General features: G+C 46.1%; 1 long non-coding RNA gene across 2 annotated transcripts in view; it reads right to left on the bottom strand.

Annotated features, from left to right (window-relative positions):
* Positions 1-5,355, bottom strand: part of LOC138285428 (uncharacterized) — a 264,408-nt gene extending 259,053 nt beyond the window's left edge. For both annotated transcript variants that reach the window (XR_011201593.1, XR_011201592.1), the window contains exon 1: positions 5,303-5,355. This is a non-coding gene — a long non-coding RNA (uncharacterized lncRNA). The remainder of the gene's footprint in view (positions 1-5,302) is intronic.
* Between the last annotated feature and the right edge of the window lie 1,503 nt (positions 5,356-6,858).

Here is a 6,858-nt window from a genome sequence, read left to right on the forward strand (position 1 = left end):
GACCCAGTCATTTCAAGTGCAGGTGTCAGTTCCTCCCTCCCACTCTAGTCCAGGAAGATTCATCGGGATATACAGGACACACCTCAGCTCCCTTTGTGTCACTGTCTAGAGGGAATTCACAAACAGCCTAATTGTCAGTCTGACCCAAACGTGGATTCAGCCACCAAGCAGAGGCACAGAATGGTTAAGCAAGAAAATGCCCACTTTCTAAAAGTGGCATTTTCAAACAGACAGTCTATAAACCATATTTACCAAAAAATATATTTTTTAATGGTGAGTTCAGAGACCCCAAACTCCTGATCTCTATCTGCTCCTAATGGGAAATTGCACTTAAGATATGTCCATGTTAACCTATGGAAGAGATAGGCCTTGCAATAGTGAAAAACGAATTTGGCAGTATTTTACTATCAAGCCACGTAAAACACATCAGTACATGTCCTACCTTCTAAATACACTGCACCCTGCCCATGGGGCTGCCTTGGGCCTCCCTTAGGGGTGACATACATGTAGTAAAAGGGCATGTTTGGGCCTGGTAAGTAGGTACACTTGCCAGGTCGAATTGACAGTGCAAGACTACACATACAGACACTGCAATGGCATGAGACATGTTAACGGTGCTACTCATCTGGGTGGCACAATCAGTGCTGCAGGCCCGCTAGTAACATTAGATTTACAGGCCCAGGGTACACATGGTGCAGAATACTAGGGATTTACTAGTAAATCAAATATGCCAATCATTGGATAACCAATTACAATCAAAATTAAAGAAAGCACTTGCACTTTAGCACTGGTCAGCAGTGGTAATGTGCCCAGAGTACCAAAAAAGAGCAAAAACTAAATCCAGCACAGAGTCAAAAATACAGGAAGCAGAGGCAAAAAGACAGGGGAAACCACACCAAGAATGCCAGGTCTAACACATGCCTTTTAATGAGATTTGCCTGTTTCAGGGACAGCACTGATTCTGCCACCAAACGTTTAAAAGAGAGTAGGCAACTGCTCACTCTTTAGGCCTTTCCGCAGCACCTCACAAACCACACCAGTTCCAACCCTCTTTTTGTGGCTTTGGGAGAGGCGTCCCTTACCAACCAACTGTCCAGCCCCCTCAAGGGACCCAGCAGTTTTGTGGGAAAAGTGCTCCCTGCAGCCAAGGTCAATGTGCTGCTCATCCCACTGCCTCCCCATCTGCCAAACCTCTTTAGTATACACGTACAAGTTCACACCCACCCAGTGGGTGGCATAATCCATAGAGTCTATCCGGGTTGGCAATCAATCACATCGGACAGGTGGGTGCTACAAATTTCTCACAAAGACTATGCCTTACCTTCCCTTTCATCCCCACCGCACTTTCCACCGTCCACCCAACAACTGACAGAGGGCCAGTTCTCCATTTTGCAGCAGGAAATACAAGCACTTTTGGCCGATTGGGCTGTTGAGAGGGTGCTGGTGCCGGAAGTAGGGCATGGTTGTTATTCCCCACTACTTTCTGGTGCCCAAAAGGACAGAGGTTTTTGGAGTTCAAGGTGCTCACCCTGGTTCTGGTTTTGTCTGCCCACAACCCTGGAGAATAGATGGTTGTGTTGGTCTTGCCTAACCCCTATTTCAACATATCCGTCCTGCCAGACCATCAGAGCTGCATGCAAATCGTGGTGGAAGCAGAAAATTTTCAGGGTATTTAGGCTATGATCCTGATCTCTCAGCCTCGGTCCTGGATTTCAGTAAGGTCCACTCTGAAGCTACAGGGACTGCATTCTGCTGGTCGAGCAAACTGGCTGACATATGCGGGCTATGCAGTGGGATCTGAAGTCCCACTCTCAGATCTCCCTTCCCCAAAGCTGACAGTGGTGACCTATGTATTGCTTCTGGGTTGGTGCGGCCATCTGTGAGAGCTAGAGATGAGAAGCCTCTGGTCTACGGCCGATTCCAGCTTCACATCAACCTTCCTGAGCTGAGAGACATCTGCTTGATGCTGAAAACCTCCCTTCCCTCCATCAAGGGAAGGCTGGTACAGATGCTCACAGACAACACCATTGCCATGTGGTAATGCAACAAACAGGGCGGTGGTGTCACGGACCCTATGCGAGTAGCCTGGCACCTCTTGAAATGGCTGGACAACCAAGGAATTTTCCTGGCGGGGAACCACCTGGCAGGATTGTTGAATGCCAGGGTGGACAAGCTCAGCTGTCAGCAGCTGCGGGATCTCACGTGGCAGCTACACCCAGAGGTGGATTCAAGGTGTCTTCAGCATATGGAGTGAACCTTTGCTCAATCTGTTTACCACTGCCAAGAACACACAACGTCCGTACTTTTGCATGTTCAAGTTTTCAAGGCATCTCTCGCTCAGAGACGCGGCCCGCCTTGAGTGGAATTCGTGACTGCTATATGCCTTCCTGCCAATACCACTCCTGCCCCGAGTACTCAAGAAACTCAGGAACAACCGGGCCCAAGTGATCCTAGTTGTCCCGGATTCAGCACAGAGAGTATAGTATCTAGAACGCCTGGTTTTGAGCATATGTCCTCTGATCTGGCTGCCCCTTTGGGAGTATCTGCTGTCCAAGCAACAAGTCAGGGTTCAGCACCTGGGCTTCCACAATGTTTACCTTCATGCTTAGAGATTGAGTGGCCACGGCGGAACACCTTTGATTTCCCCTGGATGTGGTTGATGTCAACTTTGCAGCCAGGCATTCCTCTACAAAAACTATATGAGCCTGTAGTTGGAACAGGTTTGTGGAATGGTGAGACGCATGCCAGATTGACCCCTTGTTCTGTCTCTTTTCTGGAAAGACATTGTTCTGGGGATGGTTAAGGGTTATCTTTCTGTCCTATTAGCCTTCTTATTTTGCCTGATCAGCCCTCTTGTTTAAATCACCAGTTGTGATGCGATTTGTGAAAAGGCTGCAACATGTCTATCCTATTTTCTTTCTTCATGCCTCAATGGCTTACAGCTGTCCCCTACTGCTCCTTACTATCAAGACTGTGCTTTTTATTTCCATCACTTCAGCGTGCCATGTGAGTGAGCTTCAGGTTGCCTGTGTCAATCCTCCAAACACTTCCTTTTTCCCAGACAAACTGGTTCTGCAGACAAAGGCATTCTGTCTGACGAAAGTTGTGACGGCGTTCCAAGTCAGCCAAATCATCACTCTGAGGAGGATGAGAGAATTCATCACTTAGACCCCAAGAGAATGCTGAGCTTTTACATAGATCACACCAAAGACTACTGGGTGGATGATCAGCTCTTTGTGGGGTTTCCTAGAGCAAAAAAAGGCAAGGTATTGCAGAAGAGGCCTGTCTCCTGCTGGATCATGCTCTGAATAAAAATCTGCTACTTTTTGACTAAAAAGCAACCTCCGGAATCACTGGGTGCTCATTCTGCCATGGTCAAAGCCTCTACCACTGTGTTAGCATGCTCAGTCCTTGTCCCAGACATCTGCCAGGTGGTACTGTGGACGTCCCTCCATATGTCACGAAGCACTGTTGTCTGGATAATCAGGTTCGCAGAGAGGGCCATTTTGCCCACATGGTCTTGCAGGACTTTCTAGTTTCTGTCCATTCACAGTCATGCCTCTACATAGGCACTGCTTTGGTGTCTATTCTAAAGGTAAGGAATCTGTGGATGTAAGTCTTTATCAGAAGGACAAGCTAACTATTCTTCAGTAACGCTCTTTCTGCTTGAGACCCTATTTAGCTGCAGAGTCCTCACCAACCTTCCCATTCTCCCCTTACTGTGGTTGGACTCCATCCATTAATAAGATCCCAAGTCTAGGAAGCTGTACATTGTTCACCGACTTGCTTTTAGGGATTTACATCTAAGGGGTGCAGACAGTCTTGAAAACAACTGTTGTCAGTATGTAGGAGTGGCACCTATTAGCCCCCACATGTCATTTCTGGAGTGGATCGGCATCAGTGCTCAGCCACAAGGTGCCACCTTCTGGCATGCAGTGGTACTGCCGAAAATGTCCTGGTTTGTCTGACTCCTGAGGAATACTCTAAAGGGTGGGAATCTACTGCTAGATAGAGTCTCTGCCAGAAAGAGTGTTACTGGAAGGAAGTAACTTGTTCATTCTCACATGCCTTGCACTCCTTCTTTGCATTTGTTTAGACACTACTTCCTGGATATAATTTATACAATGTTCCCAAATTATTACTTCTTTTCAACCACCATGGCTATAGTTTAATAACTGTTTTTCTCTCTCTCAGTAAGGAGAAATGAATGATCTCAGTGAGGAAATATTGAGTAACTATATGACCACAACTCCCCCCACTCATGTTCAAATGTGTGTTCCCATACTACACTTTCTTTGAGAACACAACTCAGTCTCTCAGCCTGACTGTTACATGGTAGATCAGACATGGCAGAAGTACTGTGTTTATTTTCACAGTCGGAAATGTTTCCATCTCTTGTAACTTGAGCTGAACATGATTATCAGTAACCAATGAATTAGGATACATTTCTTGGCTGAATACCTCTTTTTTAAAATCAATCACAACACTACTAGTAAGCCTTGCCACAAATTTACCTTCCGACCACTTGGAATGATAGTCTATCATTACAAGTGTAAAGCAGGAATTGCCCAGCAAACAATAAACAGAGCCTGAGATGTCAAATTACACTTTTTCCCAAGAATGATCTGGCCATTGTACAGGTGTGAGATGCGCTGGTTTAACTTTGAACATCCTGTCATTGTGAACGCACTCTTAGCAGTCCCTCACAAATCTGCCATTTTATCAAGTCCATGGCACTAGAAGTGTTCTCTAATTCTCCTTTTCATGAATGACATCCCATGATGGCCTTCACTGGCTACCTCTAAAATCCTTTGACGTATCTTCCAATGGAGCACACATTTGCCATTCTTGACTAGAAGCATTTGTACTACTTTCAGTTCATTGGCAACATTAAAGAATGCTAAAGCTTACACTGGAACACTGTTTATGTTAGACAAACATCTACAACCCACATTTTATTTTTTACAATATGAAGAATTATCTTCTTTTGCCCCGTCCCAGTTCTCCTCCAATACTACTTTCAAAACCGGAGAAATTACTTCACTTAACGTTGCCACCAGTTTTACATTTTTGTCACTAATGTGTTCCTCACTGGAAACATCCAAGAGTAATCCCAAGAGATAATTGGCTGTAACATTAAACCCCCCCCCGGACATTCTCCACAAAAAATATTCTCTGGAAATCTAGATGCTACCCTAGCAATATGGGCAGCGGCATTCCTTCCGCTTCCAGGTGACAAAATCCCCACAAGAGATTTATGGTCAGTGTACAAGAGGAACCCCCCCCCCTCCCCCCAACTTACCTCGTGTGGATTCACGAGTCCACTCTGCGGGCTCCCGATCCCATCAACCCTCCTACAATGAAAAGAGAGAGAAAAGATTAAAACAGAACGCACAAAACAACAACAGACACTAACGAAGGACTACCATACTCTTGGACAACAGGATAGGATTACGGAGAATCTGGTCGAAGAGGGAGGAGAAAAGGACGTCGCAGCAAGAAGGGAGAAAAGGAGGAGAACGGGAAGAGAGAGGAGCCAGTCAGCAAAATGCAGACTGGGGAAGACCCGTTTGAAGCAAGACGTGCAGGAAGAAACCACCAGCCCAGACAAAGCGCTTGACGTGGAGTGAAGAGTGCTACGCTCCCCAGGAGGACGCTGGAGAGCCGCCGCAACTCAGGAGAGTTGCGGCATAGTGGGTGAGCTTGGTGGGAAGGGTCTGTGTATGTTTGGGGAGGTGGGCAGGTCACAGTGTGAATTGCTGTCACTGAAAAACTCTGGGGCTGATACTTCACCATTATTGTTTTCTATTTTTGGTTGTGTGTTTTTATGAGTGGAAAGTACTATTTTCACAATAAACAGCCACTAGGCTGGACTTAAGGTTTATAGACCAGCTTGTCGGGAATATAGAAGCATGGTATTTCTGACCCTGCAGAGGGGATAACCCCTAAAACATCCCATGAGGTAACTGGGCATATATCGGAAACCCTGCAACCACCTCCCTTTAACAAAAGAAAAGTGGGTACAGAGAGTGACCCCCATGGATAGAGACCATTACCCAGGGGCATTAGTTTTGTTTCTTTTCTTTCCCTCCCCGGATATTTATTAGTTGCATGTTGGCTTCTACTTTCCCTCACGAAAAGGGCCCCTGCCCTATTGTGGAGAACACACAGTGGGTGTGGTGACACATAAGCGTAGTTCTATATCCATTTCTCATACTTAACACTATTTCTCTTTCTTCGAGAATCTGGAGTGGTGCCATCCTGACAGAAGACCCTGTGAAACCAAAAGGAGAAGGACATTCACTGTCAACCATACTTGTCTTCTTACAGCAAGAATACTAATAAATATCACCATTCTGAATCCTAACCGGCTTCCGCGTTTATATAAAGGTGGTGTCAGAAGTGTGATCTGGGGATATGGAGACTGTGGTCCACAAGATGGTGGAGAGTCAAGAAAAATTAGAGAAGGCCATGTAGAAATTCCTAGCTGTAGCAGCAGAGGACAGATAGACCGTCCATAAGGCCTTGACCAGCCAAACCCAGTCCCAGGATATCACCATTGGTAAACTTGCTGACGTTTTGGAGCAATAAAGGGGCCATCTGGCCTTGCCATCTGTGGTATTACAGAAGTATGTTAGAGGAGAGGACCCAGATTTTTTTTTTAACGTATGGCTCAGGCAGCAGCTTGGCTTGTGGACAGGTGGGGACAGTATCTAGACCCCTTCTTATAAGGCAATCTTGAAGACACTTATCAGGCTGCTAATCCCTTGTGTACCACTTCCTATGCCGATATTAGGAAGAGTATCCTGGGATGGTTGGGGGTGGATATAGAAACCTATCATATCAGACTACACCAAA

The sequence above is a fragment of the Pleurodeles waltl genome, chromosome 3_1, assembly GCF_031143425.1.
Source record: "Pleurodeles waltl isolate 20211129_DDA chromosome 3_1, aPleWal1.hap1.20221129, whole genome shotgun sequence".
In the NCBI taxonomy this organism is placed as follows: domain Eukaryota; kingdom Metazoa; phylum Chordata; class Amphibia; order Caudata; family Salamandridae; genus Pleurodeles; species Pleurodeles waltl.